Source organism: Conger conger, chromosome 4 (assembly GCF_963514075.1).
Source record: "Conger conger chromosome 4, fConCon1.1, whole genome shotgun sequence".
NCBI classification, from domain to species: domain Eukaryota; kingdom Metazoa; phylum Chordata; class Actinopteri; order Anguilliformes; family Congridae; genus Conger; species Conger conger.
This window is the reverse complement of record NC_083763.1, coordinates 5,231,331-5,254,572: the sequence shown is the minus strand read 5'-3', so window position 1 is coordinate 5,254,572 and position 23,242 is coordinate 5,231,331. Positions and strand designations below refer to the sequence as shown.

Genomic DNA, 23,242 nt, shown 5'->3' with positions numbered 1-23,242 from the left:
CCGGCAACCCTCCGACTGCCAGACAACTGCTCTTACCACCAGAACCAATGTCGCCCCAATGTACCCCTTTGGGTACAAAGGATTACGTTTTCCAAACAAAAAAAAGGTACAAATTAAAGATATATTGGTGGCTTGGGGTACAATTTTATATACCTATAGATATAGGGTACAGCCCCTAGCGACATGCATTGGTACCCTTTTGGGCATTTCTCATACCTTCATTTCTGAGAGTGTGTGTGTTGGCCAGAGTGCTGACAGGGGGAGTGTTGCACTGGTCAACCCGACGGAATTGAGTTTGACCCGAAATTTGATTAAGGAGTCCGTCCTGCCACAGTGAAATTATACAGCCGGAGGGTAATGACCGCAAACCAGGGATACGGGATGGGGGCGGGCGTATGGGGGGGGCCTCCTCTACCCAAGGGCCTGGGGAGGGGGGGGGGGGTCTGGGCGCAGGGGCGAGTCATGTCAGCTTCTCCTCTCTACTTCCCCTCCAGATAACCCCCCCCCCAGTTTCAGTGATGATCACCCACTTACAAAATGGCTGTCCCCGGCTGTAACGTCCAGCTATGCCAGCTTGAGAATTGAGCTGGTCAGGCTGGTCATAAGATGGTTTAGCTGGGCATGCTAGCTTAGCTAGTGCCGGCAGTTTGTCTGATAAGCATAGCGTGAGCTATGATTCAAAACATAGCTTGAGTTGGTCAACCAGCTAAACCATGTCGAGCTGGGAGCTGGTCCGAATTGCTCAACCAGATACCAGCTTCAAAACCTAGCTTTTTCATCAGCGTCATTAAACCTTAATGGCAGTGAGGGCCTTTGGATACCATGTCATAGCTCACAGGAACAACATTACTACCTACTGTCCATCTAGGGTTCTAATCTGTAGCACACTGCATACTAGCTAACACCAGATCCATAACACCGAGTTTCCAGTGCCGCTTTAAAAGAGCAACGTTAGCATCATTGCTGGCATCAATGTTCGGCGGTTTGGTTCATGATAGCGATGATGCATTGAGGCATTGGCACATGCCTAGTCATTGCAGATGGAAGACACTAACCAGATGTTCCAGCGTAACTTTCATTTGGTCGACAAAGGAAATCTGCAATGAAACCGCGGACGACATCCCAAACGGGGTAAATCTTAATTACCTAGAAGTGGAAAATACCCTTAATTACAGACGACGAAGCTGATTGAAAAAGATGGCCACAGAACTTCGGTTCTTTCCAGGGTAAAAATACGGGGGCGTCTCGCTCTTACCTAAACACACCCTGACTCAGTAATAACCCAGTCCATTACAAGTCTAATCCAATTTTAAACAGTTCTTGCCTTTCTCAGGGCGATGTTCTCATCCTGGCTTGTGTTCGGGAGTGGGTGAGGGGCGACGTACAGGACAAGGCATCCCACCTGCCCCTCCCCCCAACCCCTCCTCCCGCTCCCCGGCCCAGCGCACAGACACACCACGCTCCAGAGAACCGACAGCCCGCTTCAGATTCTGCTCACAAGAGCCAGAGGATGGTGAGGGGTCATTGAGCTGGATAACTGCACTGTTCCACAAAACAGGATTACTGAGTCAGCCGCATAACTGCACTGTTCCACAAAACAGGATTACTGAGTTAGCTGGATAACTGCACTGTTCCACAAAACAGGATTACTGAGTCAGCCGCATAACTGCACTGTTCCACAAAACAGGATTACTGAGTTAGCTGGATAACTGCACTGTTCCACAAAACAGGATTACTGAGTCAGCCGCATAACTGCACTGTTCCACAAAACAGGATTACTGAGTTAGTAGGATAACTGCACTGTTCCACAAAACAGGATTACTGAGTCAGCCGCATAACTGCACTGTTCCACAAAACAGGATTACTGAGTTAGTAGGATAACTGCTCTGTTCAACAAAGCAGGATTACTGAATCAGCCGGATAACTGCACTGTTCCACAAAGCAGGATTACTGAGTTAGTCGGATAACTGCACTGCTCCACAAAACAGGACTACTGAGTTAGTCGGATAACTGCACTGTTCCACAAAGCAGGATTACTGAGTTAGTCGGATAACTGCACTGCTCCACAAAACAGGACTACTGAGTTAGTCGGATAACTGCACTGTTCCACAAAGCAGGGTTACTGAGTTAGCTGTATAACTGCACTGTTCCACAAAGCAAAATAACTGAGTTGGCTGGATAACTGCACCGTTCAACAAAGCAGGATTACTAAATTAGCTGGATAACTGCACTGTAAAACCCTGAACCCTGAAGTAAAAATCGCTATTCTTTGGTTTTTACTTTACTTCCAGCTCCTGCTGCCATCCTATGCTGTTACGGCAACAAACACACAGAAGCAACTATCCTATCATCAAAAAATAATAATGATAAATTGCTTTTACGGTCATTATTTTTGATAATATCCATGTTAAATGAACCAATTCCACAACTACATCAAGCAACCATTAATACTCATCACCATTATCAACAACATTGTGAGAAGTAATCACAAAGTAATTTACAATTTAATCTTTCTTAGCTACTCTTCTCTTTGATAAACTGAAGGAAATTGAGGAAGTCTCTTAAAAGGTTTAGATGATAATATGCTGCAAGCTTTGATTCACACAAAGGATGGTGTACTGTTGTGCCACACATGTGCTAATAGCGGTTGCACCCATGTGAAATAATAGTACGCTGTGCATACCTGATATCAACCTTAATTACACTTCAAGCATTCAGTGCCGTGAAGAAGTATTTGCCCCCTTCCTGATTCCCTCTATTGCTGCATGTCTGTCACACTGAATGATTTCAGGTCAAAATGTAATATTAGACACTGTGCTTTGAATCCAGTAGAGACACAGCGGCAGGGAGGGGACACGGACAGGGAAACACCAGCGCTGATCCCCGCAGATAGCACAAACTCCCCAGTGGGGAGAGAAACCCTGGAATGTTTTCACGCGGGCAGCCTGACGCCGGGGGGCTGGCTGGATGTGGTCGGTTACGTCGGGTCCCTGGTGGAGAGCTCAGCAGATCTGCGGAGGGCAGAGCGGTGTGGTGCAGTAGGCCCCGTCAGCACCCCACCGCCCCCCCACCCCCCCCACGGGCAGCAGGCCCCCTCCATCATCCTGTTCACTCTATTACAGCTATGAGTCTGCAGATCGATAGACTGACGCTCGTATATCTGTGTCTCCGTGGCAACGCGAGGGGGCCGCCCCCCCCCCCCAACCCTGACCTGATCGCTCTCCTCCCTCAACACCCGTGCTCTGCCTTTTTCTGTCTTCCCTCCTTTCCTCCTCTCTTCCTTATCTCTTATTCATCATCCCCCCCTTCCTCCATGTCCTGTCTTCCACCGTTCAGTTTTTCACATTTACCCAACCCTCTGTTCCCCATCCTTGTCTCTCCTCTCTCACACTCATCCCTCTGTCCTCTCTCCTCTATTACACTCATCCCTCTCTCCTCTCCTCTCACTCATCCCTCTCTCCTCTCCTCTCACTCATCCCTCTCTCCTCTCCTCTCTCACTTATCCCATCTCTCTCCTCTCTCCTCTATCACACTCATCCCTCTCTCCTCTCGCTCTCCCTCTCTCCTCTCTCACTCATCTCTCTCTCCCTCTCTCACACTCATCCCTCTCTCCTCTCCTCTCTCACTCATCCCATCTCTCTCCTCTCTCCTCTATCACACTCATCCCTCTCTCCTCTCTCTCCCTCCCTCTCCCTCTCACACTCATCCCTCTCTCCACCCTCACATTCACCCTTTTTCTCCCCCCGAGCCGTGCGGCAAATGAGCCGTTTGCTTCACTTTGTCGATTTTTACCATCATCGGAAAAAATTTCAATTAGGGGAAAGATACTGTGACTAATTGCAGTTTTACAGACATAAGTCCAAATCTGCAAGCAGAGGGAAATGGTGTTAACAGAATAAGTCTTTCCCGAAAGCCATTTAATGTATGTGCCATTTTAAAAGGTGCAGCATCAGTGGTATTTCAACAAATAAGAAGTTGAAGTGGACAACACATTCCTGAACTTTATAACCTTTCTGACAGCTAGTCGTGCTACCAATGGCCTCCCGTTCTTCTTCACTGTGTTTCGGGTTAATTCCTGCTTCAGTTGCTCATGACAGAGTTGCCACCACTGTGCCTTCAAACACTTTCAGGTCTTAATCAAAATGGCCGCTTAAACCAAAAGGTGCCACGATGCACCACATCAATAGACCGCAAATCCTTGGGTCTTCAGAGAGACGACTGGCTATCAAAATACAGTACTGTATGTATTTGCGGTACAATGTCCGGATTCACTACCACATACAAACTAGAAGAATATAGGTGCCATGAACACCAGGATTAATTTGATATTAAGGTTAAAATACTATCCAGTCATCCCAATGTTTGATCACCCCTAACCTACTGCACTGCACATTTCCGTCTGATCGTGCTGGTGTCACTTGTGAAGCTCCAAGCACAGGAAGGAGGATATTACCTTAGAAATGTTATTGAATTAGCCGTCTGCGTGCCGTAAAAGCACGTCCGCGTTTCGGTCTGGGGCTCGGTGCAGACACCGCTCGTCTGTAAGCTCCTCCTTTCCCTCCGTTTCTATCGAGGCTGCCACACCTCCCCTGTCCTCCGGCTGAATTTACACGTACATCTTCATCATTTTTATCAAGATCGCCCTCGTATTTCCAGCAATCAACACATTATGTCATCTCCTGAAAGTATACAATCATTCAGTAGTTTTCTGTTTGTGCTTAATTTTTCAGTTCATTTGCACATTAAACCAAACCTGCTTTATAGCATATCATTTATATGATATGCTATTACCTTGTGGAATGTGTATCATTCAGATTGGTTTCCATTTGGATTAACTCGATGAACATGAACATACGTTTCCATATAGATTATAAGAGACTTATTTTGACATTTCTATATTTTGATCTTTAGTGCAAGTTCAAATAATACTAAGCTGCAGGCAATAAGAAGCCAATCAGACATCTTGTTGGCTACTGCTGAGTTCTGTATCCTAAAAATCTTTTCATAAATGAATAACCGTATTTACAGAACGGAATACAAGGCTTGTATCTACTGGGAGAAATTGTCACAGCCAGAGATCTAGAGTTAAGTAAACAAATGGGCAAAAACATTAATTACAATTCATGATCATCTGGGAGAGGCACAAGGGGCTGACAGAAAGATTTCTACGCCTCAACAGTTTTGTACGTTTTGTAAACACCAGGAGGGAATGGGAATTAGTAAAACATTAGCCTCTGAATGAAGACATTTGCCTGTCACGCAGTGAACACTAACTAAGGCCGGTCTCCTAGGAAAAGTGCATCTTTGATTTGAAATTCTTCTTCTTTAGTTTTTTGCACCAAAATATATTATTCAAGATTTTTGTTACACTTCAGCCAACAAACTTCAAATACGTTTCTGTGCTCTACTGATCTTACCTGGTCCAACTGAGCCAACCAAGAGGACCAGAAGGTGGGGCTTGAGAGTATTTAACAGGTTCACACCAGACAAGCTAAGCATAGAATGTATTATGTAGGCTACTTGGCCCTGGTCTGTCAGACAACGCCATATCATAGTAGAAATGTCCAGGTGCAACAATAACAAGGTCTATCGTCTATTCCACAAAGGAGGATTACTCAGCAGGATTTACTCAGTGCAATTATCCGGCTAACTCGGTAATCCTGCTCTGGAATTGTTTTAAACTAGCAAAATCCCGGTCTAATATGCAATGACTGGGTACATCTCAGTTTGATTTCTCCATCCACAGCAGCATGTGGGGCAGTGGTCTCTATCACTGGTCCCGGAGAGCGACTGGGTCTGCTGGTTATTTCATTCACCATAACCAGGCGAGGCGAGTTAACTATGCAGAGTAACTACAAATTAAGTGCAGGGTAACAACAAAAACCAGCAGACCCTGGAGCTCTCCCGGACCATGGTCGGAAGCCACAGATGTGGGTGAATCTAACCAAAAACCACAGAAACAGCCAATGTCAAAACTACTCTTGAAAGCACTGCTGTTTGGCTCATTCAGTGAAGGCACCGGGCAGCGAGGCGAGGCGGAGCCACAGGGTCGCTGGCGACCGCGGCCGGTAACTCCACAGGTAGGCCTTTCACACCGACAAGGCTCCGTGCTGCTCCTGGTTCCCGAACCTAATTTTGAACTGGCCGGCGTATTCAGACAGAAAAATGTATTCGTTCAGAACCTGAAAACTTGGTTCTCAGCCAGAATCAAAACATCATCAGGGCGTGTCATATTCCCCCTGCCTTGGCATTGAGCAACGCCCTCCACTGATGATAGAGAGGGCGGTGGAACTTTGGTTCTGCTCAAACTGGTATGGATGCGGGCTGGTTCATCAGAAAGCACCATGGTTCTGAGACTACAGAACGGAACCGGAGCCAGAACCAGAACTGTCTGTCTGTCTGTCTGAAAGCGGTAAGGTTGAACTGGCGATTGTGCCGACCGCGGTATTGGAGGATTCAGTCGGCTAGTGGTCCACATTTCACCACCCGTCTCTAGTGACCCCTGCTGGTCGATCGGGCACCCGCAGACTGCACGCTAAAGGCAAACGTGAAAGTTCTTCCTCTGACTCTGTAGTTTACTTGCAGTCTTGCGGTGTGAAAAGAAACAGCTGGCGAACTACAGATGTCTACAGTCTCCTGAATCAACAGTGGGGTTGCAGATAATCGGAAATTCCATAATTAGGGTGGGAATTGGATACTGAATGTACGTAGAGCCCCAAGTTGGGTGCCAAATGAATAAAAAAAATGAATAAAAAAAAAAACCACTATTGAAAGACTGGTCTCCTCTGTAGCACCATTAGTGTTGCGTTTGCAAATTGCGATTGCAAGGGCTTTTGCTTAATCCCGCTTTAGGCATTTGTTGGACATGTTCCACAGCAACTGGCCCAAATGCATCAGTTACAGTGTGTCACTGCTCAGTACAAAAGTGAAATCCATTTATTAATTCCAATTCTCACAAATCTTCTTGCCGGCACGAAGTAAGTCACTGCTTAAGCCGCGCAGTTCAGGGAATTTAGAAAAAAAATTACTGTCTTTGGGAGAGAGAGAAAAAGAAGCCAGAATCGGATTTATGGTCACAGAGTTAATGTCATTTTTGTAATTCTGTTATCAGGACTTACAGTAGGCCCTGCTTCGGCAACCCCAATATTTATTTTTGTTTATGTGGTACACACATTCATACGTTTATCCACACATTCATACGTCCATACAGACATTCATATGTCCATACAGACATTCACACATCTAAACACATGGGGCGGCCTGTAGCAGAGTGGTTAAGGTACATGACTGGGACCCGCAAGGTCGGTGGTTCGATCCTTGGTGTAGCCACAGTAAGATCCGCACAGTTGTTGGGCCCTTGAGCAAGGCCCTTAACCCTGCATTGCTCCAGGGGAGGATTGCTTAGTCTAATCAACTGTAAGTCACTTTGGATAAAAGCGTCAGCCAAATGCCATGTAATGCAATACACATAAGTCATACGTCTATACAGCCATGACAAAAGCAGGGACAGCTTCATTTCACTCTCTCAAAAAAGTACATCAAGGGTCACAGTTTGAAGCTCGTCAAGATTCTGGAAAAAAGAGAAATCCACTCGAGAAATCCCCAGATTTAACAATGGACTTTTGCTACGGGATAGTACCAAATCATACAAGAGGCGTTTGTGTGTGACAGCACACCAGGCCAGCAGGAAAGCAGCAGGGCTCACATCCTGCATACGCACAGAGGCTTGAAGCAAAGCGAGCGGCTTCTGCTGGTGAGTCAAGCCGTATTTCATGCAGTCTGACAGATAAGCAGCTCGAAGAATGAGCAGGCATTCACATAAGCCTGATCTCATTATGAGATAACACAGGGTTATGTGAGGGATGACAAGTTCGGGGATGGACACGGACGCAGAAAAAGCAAGAGCGAGTTCTCGTCGTGCCGTTCGATCTGACAATCTGATGGAAGCTCCGCCATTTCTCCAGCGCACAGCCCGCCTACTCTTCCCTGTACACAACTAACTAATAATTGATAGAGATAAAAATGTATAATTATAGTACTAATTTGTCATTTAGCTGATGCTTTTATCCAAAGCTAAATTACAGTTGAAAGTACAGTGTTGTTACAGTTGATTAGCCTACCGTGTGGGGTTAAGGGCCTTGCTCAAGGACCCAACAGCAGATCTTATCACGGCTACACTGGGGCTTGAACCAAACAACCTTCCACATCCCAGTCAAGCACCTCGCCCACTAGGCTGCAGGCTGCCCATGAAATCAGGGTCAGCGCCCGAACGGCGCCGCGGCACAACAGAACCGCAGAGGGGCCAGGAAAACGGGAGCGCTTTTTTGGCAACGGGGCGCCGGAGTAGTACAACTCCTCCCCCTACTCGTTTGAGCAATCCCCGTAATGAGTCCTGGCCCCGGCGAGCTCGCGCTGCCTTTTTATAGCGGCGCGGGGGTGAGTTACGACGCGGGGGCGCACTCTGAGCAAACAGGAGGAGACAGCGCCCGGGGGGCGCGTGCCGCGGTCGGAGCCCGGGGAGGGGCGGCAGACAGGCCTCCGCAGAGCCCCGGAGCGCGGGGACGCACTGCTGGGTCTCCGTTTGTTTGTGTTCCTCCCGATGCTGCCTGACTGCGTTAGTCAGTTCCCGCTCGGCTCCGCTCCGCTCCGCTCCGAACTGACCTGCAGGAGATTGTGTAGCACGCACTGCAGGGGAGGATTACAGGCCAATGTATACTTCTATCACTGCTAATAAAATCGCACATAACTCGGAAACACGGCTGACGGAAGAACGCAATGTGCAAGCGGTCGTATCCTCAGAAATGTTTACGCAATCTCATCAGGTTATGTTGCATTGAAGCATGAAATGAAAAGCGTCATCAAAGCTCATTTTGAAACGATATCCAAATATTGTACATATCCAGTCACACATGATGATGAGTCACAGATTTAAGACATTATTCTATGGTTTGTTTATACTGTATTTCTCTGTTTCACTTTCACAGATGACTGGTTTCTTTTTTCACATTTTGGGTCATCTTAAGAACGCATCAAAAGAAAGGTACACATTGTTATGAGAAAAAGACAGAAATTATTCTCATTCTCAATGCTACCCCATTTTTGGCGGTACAGTATGCTGATTTTTCTGCTCAGAAATGGCCTCTTCATCTCCCTCTCCATCTCTTCTTCATCGCCTCTCTCTCCCTCTCTCTCCTCTCACTCTCCATCTCCACTCTCTCATCTGCCTCTTCATCTCCTATCCCCTTTCTCTCCCTCTCCATCTCACTCTCCCTCTCTCCCTCTCTCCATCTCCTCACTCTCCCTCTCTTCCCTCTCCATTTCATTCCTCTCCCTCTTCCTCTCTCCACTCCTCCCTCTCTCTCTCTCTTCATCTCCTATCCCTCTCTCCCTCTCTCCATCTCCTCTCTCTCCCTCTCTCCTCTCCCTCTCCTCTTTCTCTCCCTATCTCCCGCTCTCCTCTCACCCCCTCTCCCTCTCCATCTCCCTCTTCATCTCCTATCTCTTTCTCTCCCTCGCCATCTCCTCCCACTCCCTATCCCTCTCATCTCTCTCTCTCCCTCTCTCATCTCTCTCCCTCTCCTCTCTCATCCCCTCTCCCTCTCCCTCTCTCCCTCCAGCGGGGGCCAGAAGCTCCAGCGGGGGTGTGCGGGGCAGATTTACGGCCCCTCCGCGCGCGCGGCGCGCTCCAAGGACAAATCGACAGACAGCGCCGGACGTCAGGCAGTAAAGCAGCTCCGCCGCTGACCGGCCCCTTATTCAGCACTCGCTGCGGTGCTGCCTAATTCAGCCATCTTTATTCAAAGTGGCAGAAGAAGAGGGAGGGAGGGAGGGAGGGAGGCAGGGAGGGAGGGAGGGAGGGCGGGGCAGGGAAACGCTAACGCTACGGCAAAGGCAAACCCGGACATCTGGATCCCTCCCGTAAGGCCGCGGCAGCAATCGCCAGCGGTAATCACCGCTTGTGGGGCACGCCTGTAGCGTAGCGGTTACGGTACGCGACCGGGACCCGCGAGGTCGCTGGTTCGATCCACAATGAGATCCGCGCAGCCGTCGGGCCCTTGAGCAAGGGCCCTTAAACCCTGCGTTGCTCCCGGGGAGGATGGTCTCCTGCTTAGTCTAATCAACTGCACGTCGTTCTGGATAAGAGCGTCTGCCAAATGCCGTTAATGTAATGTAATGGTACGAGGGCAGAAAAAGAGCCTCTTGGAGTGACGGACTTGTATTATTCAACAAAAAAAAAAAACCCTGATCAAAGTCTTGCTGAGTCCAAACAGAGAAAATCCCCCCAAATCCCCAAAACACGAGATCCCTGATAAACTGGCTTGTTCAAAAAGAGGCATTATCTCTGGGTTTACACTGGTGCCCTGAGCTGTGTCGTGTTCATTTTCAGGAGGAAATAACTTCCCTTGCTTTACTTTTGCTTACTAATTTCTACATTTCTACATCTCCATTGAGTTCTATCAGGGCCTACAGAAACGTCTCTCCATCATGTGTAGCCTGGCAGTGCTGAAGATCATTACCTCAGCTCCATTCATACTTAATACAGTGCTACCAGTGCTTAATAGAGTGCTACAAGTACTTAATAGAGTGCTACCAGTGCTTAATAGAGTGCTACAAGTACTTAATAGAGTGCTAACAGTGCTTAATAGAGTGCTACAGGTGCTTAATAGAGTGCTACCAGTGCTTAATAGAGTGCTTCAAGTACTTAATAGAGTGCTACCAGTGCTTAATAGAGTGCTACCAGTGCTTAATACAGTGCTACCAGTGCTTAATAGAGTGCTACCAGTGCTTAATAGAGTGCTACAAGTGCTTAATAGAGTGCTACCAAGTGCAAACTCGTTATGCAGCTATTTTCCCTATACACTGTATACAATTATCATTGATCTAAAGTAAAGTAATTGGCCCAAACAGACAGATGATTGAAGCGGAGGCACCAAAGCGCTGAAACCCTAGCTTTAGCCACACTTCTCTTAAACACGCTGTAATGTGTTTTGAAAAGCCCATCCCCTCTCTATTATTAATGGTGTGGTGAGCACAAACAACAGCACCCTGCCAAGACGCATATTCCAAAACAGGCCTGTTTTACTGATCCACGGAGAGAGAAATAAACACCCTGGGCCGAGGGGGAGTCGGGAAGGTGAGCTCGGTCCTGTGGAGAACCTGGGCGGTGAGGGACTACAGCCCCGGGGGTTACAGAGTCACTCGATCATCGATAAACGGGCCGACACACCGCGACCGGGTTATCATCACACGCCGTACTCTGGCGGTTCCAACCGCGGGATAACCGTATGAATCTTCCGTGGAACTGCCCGTCGACTTTGCACTCCGAATCGCAGAGAGAGAGAGAGAGAGAGAGAGAGAGAGAGAGAGAGAGAGAGAGAGAGAGAGAGAGAGAGAGAGAGAGAGAGAGAGAGAGAGAGAGAGAGAGAGAGAGAGAGAGAGAGAGAGAGAGAGAGAGAGAGAGAGAGAGAGAGAGAGAGAGAGAGAGAGAGAGAGAGAGAGAGAGAGAGAGAGAGAGAGAGAGAGAGAGAGAGAGAGCCGTACAACTTTAAAGGTGGGCCTCTCAATTATTTACGCCTCATTCCTGCAACAATATTTTTCCATCAGCGGGCGATTTTAGCCAGGTAGTCCAGGTTATCCACCCCCTCCCGTTTTTTCCATCTTCTTCGGGGGGGGGGGGGGGGGGGGGAAAGCACTCATCTCTACATGTGCTGAGAGGAGACACATCGACAGGCAGGACAGCTGCACGGCTCGGAAAAAAACCAACGAAAGGGGGAAGCAAGAAAAATAGCTCATTCTCTTCCGTCAATTAAAACGGTTTCAAAGGAAGTAAATAGCCACAGATTGCCACAGATCGTTAACGTCAGTCCTTCTCATCATTACTGACACGCGACAACTATTCAAATTCGCGTGCTCGTAGCGAACGAACCGTGTTAATCTAGCTCTCTTGTTCCACCGGACTACCTCTCTTTTGTAATGTAATTAACACCCACTCAGCAAGGTCAGCGAGCACAATGAGGCCTCTCAGCTCCCTGACCCTGCTCGGCGGTAAACACCCTTTCCGGACGAAGAGCTAGCTCTCCGCGCCGCGATGCTAATGCTCCTGATCCAGATGTCAATTAAGCCATCAATCAAGCCCTTCGTTCAAGTTGCAAATATTTTACAGGATTTCATTAAATCATTTCTCAAGGAATATCCGGTATCGACCTTTAAAATAGTGACGACAGAAACTGCATTCTTCCCAGAACTGTGAATACAGTAAGTGACTGTGTATGCATAAAAATCCACAGGAACGAACGTTGAGTATGTTGTTAAAAATGGTTTCATACTGTGCATAATATGAACCGGAGTTGTTATGAATAAAATAAACTGATAAATGAGACAATTAATGGTTTTACAAAGACCATGGTGAATTTATGACTATTATTTGTATATGCTTTTCCAAATCATAAGTTTCTTACGCTGAAATGATGGAAACCTTGGATCCTTCAAATACTGGACAGTCAGATCAATTACTGTACAAAACAACAGCGTTTGGATACGCAGGGATATCACAACCCTCCTGGAAAATGTATCCAGCTAAGCTAAATTTTGAATGTAAATGTAAGACTTTTTCCTGGACGATCATGACAACAGGAAGAGTGCATTCACAAAATGGCTGACATAAAATTCCATAGATAACGGTCTGATCTGAATCACAGACAAGGCCTCCCCTTGTTGTCCACACTCACCTGAACAACTATCAAAGGCATACCCTAAACTATCACAAAACATACGACTTTAAGAGTAGCTTGATAGTCACAAAAGTCTGTAAGAAATCTGCACCTAAAGTTTAATAAATGCACAAACCGGAGACACAGTAGAGTGTTCAATGTTAAGTCAACTCTTTGAGAATTCATATAGCCCCAGTTGGACTCCATCCATCCATCCATCCATTATCTTAACCCGCTTATCCTGAACAGGGTCGCAGGGGGGCTGGAGCCTACCCCAGCATACATTGGGCGAAAGGCAGGAATACACCCTGGACAGGTCGCCAGTCCATCGCAGGGCACACACACCATTCACTCACACACTCATACACTCATACCCATGGGCAATTTAGATTTTCCAATCAGCCTAACCTGCATGTCTTTGGACTGTGGGAGGAAACCGGAGTACCCAGGAGGAAACCCACGCAAACACGGGGAGAACATGCAAACTCCGCACAGAGAGGCCCCGGCCGACGGGGATTCGAACCCAGGACCTCCTTGCTGTGAGGCGGCAGTGCTACCCACTGCACCATCCCTGCCGCCCAGTTGGACTCTGTTAGTTTAATTAAAATTGGACAATTAAGCTCAGGGGTGGGCACCATGCTGTCTGATAAGTCTAGCCAAAACACTTGTCTGTTTTTTAGCTCATCACACAACCACTTTGGGAACTAAAAAGGGTTAATCTGTGGAATCAGAAGAACCCTTTAAGTGTGTAGCATACTATAGCCCCCTGCCAATATCTGCAACAGGCCCTGTTCCCTTCCCAGAAGACAATGGTGCTAATGATGGACATCTGGGAGAGATCCAGGGATAAACCATGTCCCTCTGCAATGAAACCAAGTCAAGGTGTTGTATATTCCATCACTGAAATGAAACAAATATTGATTATGGAATATCCCAGTCACATGGTGTAGTCACATGGAAAAATACTTATAAGGTCAGATAAAACAAAGGTTGATCAAAAGGTTTGAAAGCAAATCAGCATGGTCCATCCGTAGACCAATAGGAACATGGAAGCAGTTCAGCGTCAACCTTATAGAAATGTGCTCTGACGTGATATAGGCCAACTATAATTATGAAAAACCGTGTGATGTATTTGGAGAAAACAAAAACAAAACAAATGTAGACTGCTTTCTCTCAAATGAAAACAGATTGAAAATGTGAGCAGTGAGAGAATATACAGGCTGCCTCATAACACACCAGGCCGGTCGTAGCATACGTCGGTTCCCACACGTGTAGAAAGCGTCTGTGTTTTAAAAACAGTGGACTCATAGTGGAAGGCTACTCTAGCACTACGAAGCAATTCCCACGGCTGGATTCACAGATTCAGTGCACAATCCCTGCAAGAAAACACATCAAACACAACACAAACCGTAGACAGCGCAGCGCTTCTCCCACCAGGAACCCACTCGCACCCACCACTAAAACCCGCACCATCGCGTCTTTATTTAATGATCAGGCTTTCTGATGCCTCATCCATACGTCCGTCCAGCCAACCAAAGGCAACGCTGTTGGAGCCCCTTGGGAAATCACGGCACTCTAGGCTATAGCACTGCTTCAACTGGAGATGGGGGAATCAGGAGGAGATGGAGTGATGGAGAGACACGGACCTCAAGAGACTTTATCACTCCATAAGTCTCCTCTCCTGTATCCGCTTCACGGAGTTGCTCGGAATGGTCATCGGTTATACCAGCCATACGCTTCCACGCAGTATTGCTTTATGGATTATTTATGTCATAATGTGTGTGTGTGTGTGTGTGTGTGTGTGTGTGTGTGTGTGTGTGTCTGAATGGTCCCATACCACATTTAAAATAAAATAAACAACAACTACAGATTGAAGACGGGGAAGAGAGCTCCTTTTTTATACGCGAATTTAATTAGGCCTATATTAAATTCAATCGCTTAATGGTGTGATTTGATTACATACGGAAATGAGAAATTATAAAGCAGAACGGAACGGTTCGCTACTGCTCTCCGTGTGCCAGAATTCTGCACCGTGTGTTGGCGAGCTCCAGTAACATGTGTCCCGTGCGCAATTAGCCCGATCTCCGTGAAAGACACATTTCATGTCAAAATAGTTCGGCTGCTGAACCATACAATGTTAGACCTTAATTACAAGACCGCTGCCATATGCTATTGTAAATCCGTAAAAGAGTCACCGATTTCGCACAGACACGCTGTTGAAACAGTTTGGGGTTTTTTTCATCGACGAAAATCGAACGTTTTTAAAGGCAATTACACAGTTACAGACCCGTCCTAAGCCCCCAGAAGGAACCTTACCTTTTCAAACACGATTTCACGAAGAGTTGAAACAGAACGGATAGTCTCCCAAAGAGCGCTTCCAGATGATGTTAATAGTCTTTATCAGGCTATATTCTGTAGCAACGATGACGTGCTCCGTTTAATTGTTTCCCAGATCACGCAAAACAACTTATCAGTCGAGTAATTAGAACGCTACATTGTAGTTTTCCTCACTTCCCGATAGCTCACTCCCCTCTTCTCAAGTGCAACTGCGACAGAGGCGCAATGAATTAACATTGCATTTTTCTGTGAAAGACGGAGGGGTAACGGCTCCAACACTGATTGCGGCTCCAAAACACATCCAGCGAGTACGCCGCGCGCGCGCTGCCCGTTCCCCGGGGAAAAATGCAACAGTGGGGTGATGGATTGTGTGTTCAATAGAGGTCAGAGTGTAAACCCACAGAAGCAATTTTTTTTTTTGCGAAATAAATGTCGTCGCGGTCTGCAGAAATCAGAGAGATGCATGTAAAATAAAAAATAAAAAAGTCTATATCATGTATTATCCAAGAGAAGAGAATTATAGACAATATATGTATATATATATATATATCAATGGTCTACTACGATTAAATTAGGCTACCATATTGGTTGAAAATACAAAGAAGGAATGCACAACTGAACGTCCTATTTCTCGCCGTCCATCACATCCAGCTGCTAATTCGTTTTGGTCATCTTTAAATTGAAAGATCCCCAAAAGAAAATGAAAATCCAGTTAGCAGAAGATTTTTTTTTTTTTTTTTAAATAGAAGAGAAAAGTAAACCGCAAGAAAGTGACAAGCAGTGGGAAAAGACGTCCGGCTGTGTATAAAATTCGGGCTGGGTTCTCTTCCTTGGTTTGGGACGGCACTGCCCTGTTTGTAGAACAACGAGGCTATGGAGAGCGAAACTGGGAGGCGTCGCTTCGATGGTCAGTAATCGGGTTATGCAACAGCTGTCTCTGGTGTACTCGGGGACTGTACAATTCAATATAGGCTACCATACAGTTGGACATGCTTCGTGCTATACACTCAACGGATGGCGACAGATCGCGGCGCTACTACGGCGCAAAGCTCGGATTCTGTAGGCGATTGTACTTCAGCCTGTACTCTTGCCGCACTGTCTGAAGGAAAATGAATTCTCACCGTGAAGATAAATATAACTATCATGGTGACCATTATGCTTTGCATAAAAAATAATATAACAGTTATTATTAAAATGACTGAGTGTCAGGATTCGTAATAGTCAATTAGTAACGTGATTAGTGTTAGTATTTATTATTGGAAATTGATTGTTTTTAAGGGGGGAACGGAGCTGTCCAAGGTACCGCCTTTGCAAGAGTAATAAGTGAATTTATGAGCTAGCTACTGCTGAAAGTGTACTCAAATGAGACCCAAATCACTGGTACCCAGTTCGTTTACAGTTATTTCGTTGACGCTTTTGTTCAAAGCAACTGACAGTTGAGTAGACTAAACGGGGGCCAATCAATCAATCAATCAATCAATCAATGTGGGGTTAAGGGCCTTGCTCAAGGGCCCAACAGCTGCACTGATCTTATTGTGGCTACACTGAAACCTATCAGCAACCTTCCAGGTCCCGGTCAAGGACCTTAGCCATCTCTGCGCTGATTGTGTTCGCCATAGAAAAATCAATCACACGCGCACACACATCAACATATCAGGTCATACATCTGAGATGCCACAGGGAGCACGCATGCAGGGAGATGGGGGTAAATCTACACTACACACATTGCCACTGTTTTCTTTTTTTTCGGATTTCCCCCCCTTTTTTCTCCCAATTTGGAAGCCAATTTTACCCCGTCTAATTCAATTAGAGCTAGTATAGATACACCGCCCACACCCCGTCCCTCGGCGGCCCTACGAGAGCGACACGCCTTCTTCAAGGCGTCTCGCCACATGCTGGTAACCGTGATTCCGAGGCGCCCGGAGGTGCTTTTTGTGCGGCGATCTACTAGCCCTGCCAAGTCCCTCCCCCTGGAGCAGCGAGCCAATTATGCTGCTCCACGTGAGCCGGCCAAGCTTGGCTTTTTGGCAGGACCGGGAATCGAGCCCCGGTCCCCGGCCCCCTGTCCGCCACTATTTTCATTTGCCCTCAGCAAGTCTCATGCAACGCAATGTCACATTTTAATATCACTCAGATATTACACATTTATCCAGGGATTTCGGCGACACTAAAACGAAGTGTTATCTCTTTTCGATGCTGGCAATGTGGAAGGGGTTGTAGATTAAGCACGGGGGGGGAAGGAAGATGGAAGAGGAAGAGAGGGGTTTAATTTCAGTTTCTCAGGCACTGTGAAACCAGCACTGCCTGGCCGAGGAATGCCATCGACTCCCGGAGCGCAGATATTTCTGGGGAAGATTATTGATTTGTGAAAATGATCAAGCAGGCTTGGAAATCATACCCCCGTTTTTAAAACGCTTAGTTAAGACGCCGTCCCGAAGTTCGGGCCATTTGAACAGTGACCTCGCGGAGCAGACTGAGAACACTGTGTTGGGAGTTTTTCCATCACATACTATTCAAACGATATTCAGTTTGAATATTTCTCTTCTTCATTAATGAGAAGGAGCACCTATTGACATACAGGAGGAACGGGTTGCCCTTCAATTTCCTGGAACTTACATTTTAGGGGAAAAACCCTGCGATATATCGCCGTTTTGGAGACAGGGTTGGGTTATATTCTTCGCACCTCACCACAGAGTCTGGGGCAACCGACGGCATCGAGGACAATGTCTCTATGGCAACCGGCCTCATCCTGGTCTGTGTCAGGCAGATCAGGGCTAATATAATTTCCTGTGGAGCAGTGTCCTCTTATCTGATACTTATCATTTCTCCTTATTCGCTCGGTCATAGACTTGGACAAAAGTCCCACTGCATTATTTATCCCCAGATACACTAGATAAATCCTCTCCGAAATCGCTATATCTCATTCCGGCTAAACTACTATTATTTTAATTTTTTTTCTTAAACATTTTAAAATAAGGCTCATTCTTTTACACATTTGATGAAAATAAATGGTTTACTACATAAAACAGGCAAATGAAATGATTCATTTGAAATGGCTTGTATTTACCTAAGTGGAACTTTGTGCTTTTAGGCAACACATCTGCTTTAAATACATCATGTATTAGTTCCTTTGTGTTTAAATCTTCTCTTATTTTAATTGAACGGAAAAGGAGGTTAGTTAAGGTGCAGCCTTCCTAATCTAAGCCGCAGGTAGAAGCTCCAGATTATGACATCACCACTAGGCATTGCATCACCGTAACGTTAAAGCATCAGGAAGCATTTCTGCTCAACAGCTAACCTGCCGAACACACGCATCCTGAACACCATCCACGACATTCTGCACACCAATCTATTCGGCTCGCCCTGGCACGCAGCAAAGAACGCTGTCATTACAACACGCGCCGAGATTGGTTTCAGGATTGTGTTCCAAATCTCAGTGGGTTCTTCTCACGCCGATACACAGATGTGTCTAGGGGGGGGGGGGTTGAAAAAGCGGGCTATATAACATGAACCTAATTTCCTGTTGGCAAACGCTCCTGAAGCATGAAATCTCCGGGCCCTGACGGCAATCCGCATGAAAGGGCAGAGCAGCTGCAAAAACCCGGGGCGTTTTAGATCTGCGTCGAGCCGCGAGTGCGGTTCCCACTCGCGAATTGTGCGCGGTCGCTTTAAAAAAAAAAATCACGCAACCGTGACCTAGAGGTTTTTTGTAACCGCTGTCGGAATTTCTGCATACACATTACTTGCGTCCCCATAAATAAAACTGATGGAGTTTTCATTTCTCTGGTGCCGCTGCACATTAATTCGACTTTAAACATGACAGACCTGATTGAAAACGGCCGCGAGCGCGCTGCCGAGGCACTTTTTCCCATCTTGGGGTTGAATGAACACAAAGATAAATAAAATTGGACAAGTGAAACGCTACCTGTCACTCAAGCTTTACAGTAGCCCACGAAAAACACGTTTCAGACCGGCGATGTATCTAACTGTTCATGTGAAAGATTAAAAAAAAGAAAAAATCTTTACTCATTTACTCATTACAAGTGCCTTTCGAACCCAGACAAATATCGATCGGCTCTCCGCTCTCTCAACGTCGATTTAATTCCATGAGGTAAACCGAGGAGTTGTTGGAACGGTTCCCGCCATTGTAATTTGAGCAGCGTGTGGTTTAGTCCCCCCCGCCCCTCTCTCCACTCCCCACACATTCATGTTACCGGAGAGCCCCTCCACCGCAGCGCTGGAACCACAATCATCCCGAGAACAGCGTCGCTCCGCGCTGCCTCCGGAGACCCGTCGTGGCCTACGTTAATTCAGGCAGCCATAAATTCTGCGGAGGAGGCCTGGACTTAACTGCCCCTGCCCTTCCTCTCCCCCCCTCCTCTTCTTCAGCAAGCATCACCCAGGCCAGAGTGAGGTCAGTCTACTGTCACTCTGTGGCCAAAACAGCCACAGCAGCCCACGGAAATAGTCCACAGTTCAATGTAAATAATCGTTACGTTACAGTCATTTAGGTGACGCTTTTATCCAAAGCGACATAGAGTTGATTAGACGAATCAACCCCACTGACCATATTGTGGTTACTGTGGGGCTTGAACCACCAACCTTCCAGGGAAGCACCTTAGCCACTTGACCATAGGCTGCCCCTATAATATACAGGCTATGTAATAAAGCCTATAATCAGCATTCAGAATTAGAGGCTTTGCGGTCAATAAGTATTCGGCCAGTGATGTAAATGTTGTTATTTTGGCTCTGGACTTCAGCACATTGGATTTGAAATGAAACCACAGATATATCTAATTCAAGGGTAAGTTTACTTCCATATCAGATTATCTGCATAGGAATTGCAGCACTGTGGATGCACACCGTAGTCCTAATTTTTACACCATATATGGGCCTCGTATAAAAACGGCTGTTATTCTGACACAGATCACCCAATATGGATGTAACTGGATCACAGAACCAAAGCAGCGAAATATTGTGTCCCTGTCCAAATACTTATGGACTATGCAATACAGTATATTCTTTTATTTCTCCTCTGAAATTGAATATTAAATCTTAGAGAGCAGCCTTTTCTGGAGATCGACTGCACTCAGATGCACACATACACACACATACACACACACATACACACCATCAAATTCTCAAATTCTCTGTGTTCATTACTGCCTCTGCCAGGGATCTGGATAATAAAAATGGAATTATAGCACCAGGAGCAGTGGAACACAGCAGAACACACACACACACACACACACACACACACACACACACATACACACACACACACAGGCACACATCTAATTCTCAAACTCTCACAGCACAGGGCGACTGCGACGTGATGGGGACTCTTTGCATGTGGAAGAGCGTCTGTGTGATCATTAATGAAAATGCACAATGCATGTACACCTACATGCCTGTGGGGGAGGGGTACACACACACACCACACTCTCAGAAATAAAGGTACGGAAAGTGTCTGAAAAGGCACAAATGCAGGCTGTCACTGGGGCGGTACCATATAGGTACATCAAATCACCCCCCCCCCTTAGCCAGCGATATATAATTAACTTGTACCTTTTTTTGTCTGGAAAACATATTAATTTGCACCCAAAGAGAACAGTACTGTACGTTCAGGGTACACCTGGGAAAATGTGATCCTCGAAGAGCAGAAATGTTTCCTCCCCCGTCACTTTAATTCTGTGAGTGTGTGTGGGGCCGGGGCGCCTGCATGCATGTGCCAGAACGATCACATCAGCCGTGTTTAAGGCAGAGCGGCCCGCCAGAGGGAGGGATGGAGGGAGGGAGGGAGGGTGTCGTCAGCCCCTTAACGTTCAGTGACAAAGCCTGCCGCCAAGGTGTCCGTGGCCCCGGGCTCCAGGGAGGCCCCCCCCCCCCCCCCCCCCCGCCCCCCGTCTTCAGCCACACGCACATGGGGCACCAGGAGACCTGTCCCCGCAGATCAGTGCGGTCCGTGCTCGACGGGGGGATTCCAGGACAGCGAGCTCCAGTGGCATCGTTAAGCACAAAGCCCTTCATTTAGCATGCGCATATTCACCGCGCCCCGGCGGTGTGACTGTGCAACTCGGGCACGGCAAAAACGAAGAGAAAAGTTCAATAAGTCATGCGTTTCAAGAAGTATTTTCGCACTTATATTGAGACTTTTTTCTTTTACGTTTTCGCCACACAAGACAGAAATTGGTATTACCCAGTGAGGTGAGACAGTTTTGATTCATTTCTAGATTTGGTAATGGAATAATTTGTCAAGGAAACAGTAACTTGAAACAAGCTAAAATTTTCTACTTGAGAGAAAAAATGAGATTAAAAGCACTTGTAAAAACACTTTTTTGTTGCAGTGGGCCTTTCAGAGTACAGAGGACTATTTGGCAGCACGGTGGTTCTGGGTTCTGGGTCCAAATCCCCGTGCTGATGTGGGTTTCCTCCAGGTACTCCGGTTTCCTCCCACACTCAAAGACACGCATGTCAGGTTCAGTGTACTCCTGCCGTTGTCTTTGACCAAGGCACTGGCCTCAGAACTGGAGTTGGTCCCTGGGTGCCGCACTGTAGCTGTAACCAGGACGGGTCAGAGGACAAATTACCCCACAGGATTCAATGAAGTATATATTATCGTATTGTGTATACAACTTGTATACTCAAAAAGCATGCAAGTACGCTGATACGTACCTGGCCCTTGAGGGCCCAACGCCAACACAACAGGTATAAACATGGCGGGCGAGCAGGAAGACATGCTGAGAGTGTCTGATTGGAGACTTGTGCCAGTTCTTCCTGCAGACCACACTCTTCGGGTGTGAGTTTGTACACGGATACCCGCAGTACAACAGCCAATTTAGAAAACCAATTATCCTCCAAACCGCTCGACCGTGCAATTAACAAGCTCCCCCATAAAGTCGGTTAGGCAACCGGCAAACACAAACAAACAGCTCCGGCTTTTAGAAGTCAGTTACGTTTACAACGGCAGCTTTTTCATACGATCTTATTTACGCTCAGAATGAATGTATGTTGGGAAGGCCTCTGACCATTGCCGTTTTGTGGACTGCGTTTATTCAGCGCGTTACAAATAATGCCCCTCATTCACCCATTCAAACAGTCACACACCTACAGCAATAGACTGCCGTGGAAGGAACCAACCAGCTCGTCAGAAGCTACTGGAGGTTAGGCGTCTTGCTCAGGGACTCTTCTAAACACAGCTAATGTCATCCCATTTTCCTTTGCACTTTAATATTTTCAAACAACCGCTTACTGACAACGGGCCGGTTATCAAAATGTATTTACATTGCTGGACATAAGAGAGACAAACTAAACAAAGGGAGAACTCTACTCGACATAAACACCAGTCAATAGAGCTGTAGGTGTGATTGAAAAGATCTGATCGCACAAACAATGGGAGTGGCCTTCCCACCCTGCGGATGGGCCAGGGGGATCATATGATGACAGGTTTTTATATTTAGTCCGCAGGGCAGAATCGGGATCAATACGCTGTTCCTTTTGACCTCTCCTTCTCTGCACATTCAGGGGAAATATCCCTTACAGGGAGCGGAGGACTGACGGGAAAGCGTGCAACTTAGATTTCAGCGTTTCGCTCTCGTTTTACAGACTATGCCCCAACCTCTAATGAAAATAAAAGAATAAAAGAGTCTTCAAAAAAAAAGCGACAAAAAAAACTAAACAAAACAAACATAAATGTAAATTTCCAACCTTTGCATATTTGAGTTTATATAAATACACTATGTCAGCACAACTCTAAAATCCAGTCTCCAAACTATATTGTCTCTGTATTCCAGAGCTCAATGTTTCAGTCTGTTGTTGGTTGTTGGTTTATTATTATTATTTATTTTTTTACATCCGGTTACGTGCATTGTTTTCAGATAAGCATCTGCTGGGACTGGCAAATGCTCCATTACTCCCCTAACTGGGCATCAGACACGCCGTGAGAATGTCAGAGCTCAAGCCAGAAACACACACACACACTTCCTGCTGGAGAGATCATCCGCGTCAGAGGTGGAAGTCAGCGCTGAATGTGGGACGGTAAATTACAGCCCGTTTCCATAATTTAATATTTCTGTGGTGCTCTCTGAAGCAGATGTCTCAGTGTGTGTGTGTGTGTGTGTGTGTGTGTGTGTGTGCAGGGATGGGGGCAGTGAGGTGGCTTTGGTATGCAAGCAGACAGTATCAGGAACTGTCAT

The 23,242-nt window shown here is 46.6% G+C and overlaps 1 protein-coding gene across 1 annotated transcript in view; it reads right to left on the bottom strand.

The window, feature by feature from the left end:
* fam163ab (family with sequence similarity 163 member Ab) overlaps positions 1-15,083 on the bottom strand; it is an 18,850-nt gene extending 3,767 nt beyond the window's left edge. Inside the window, exon 1 of the mRNA XM_061240806.1 lies at positions 15,027-15,083. The gene's annotated coding sequence lies outside the window, so the exon portion shown is untranslated. The remainder of the gene's footprint in view (positions 1-15,026) is intronic.
* Between the last annotated feature and the right edge of the window lie 8,159 nt (positions 15,084-23,242).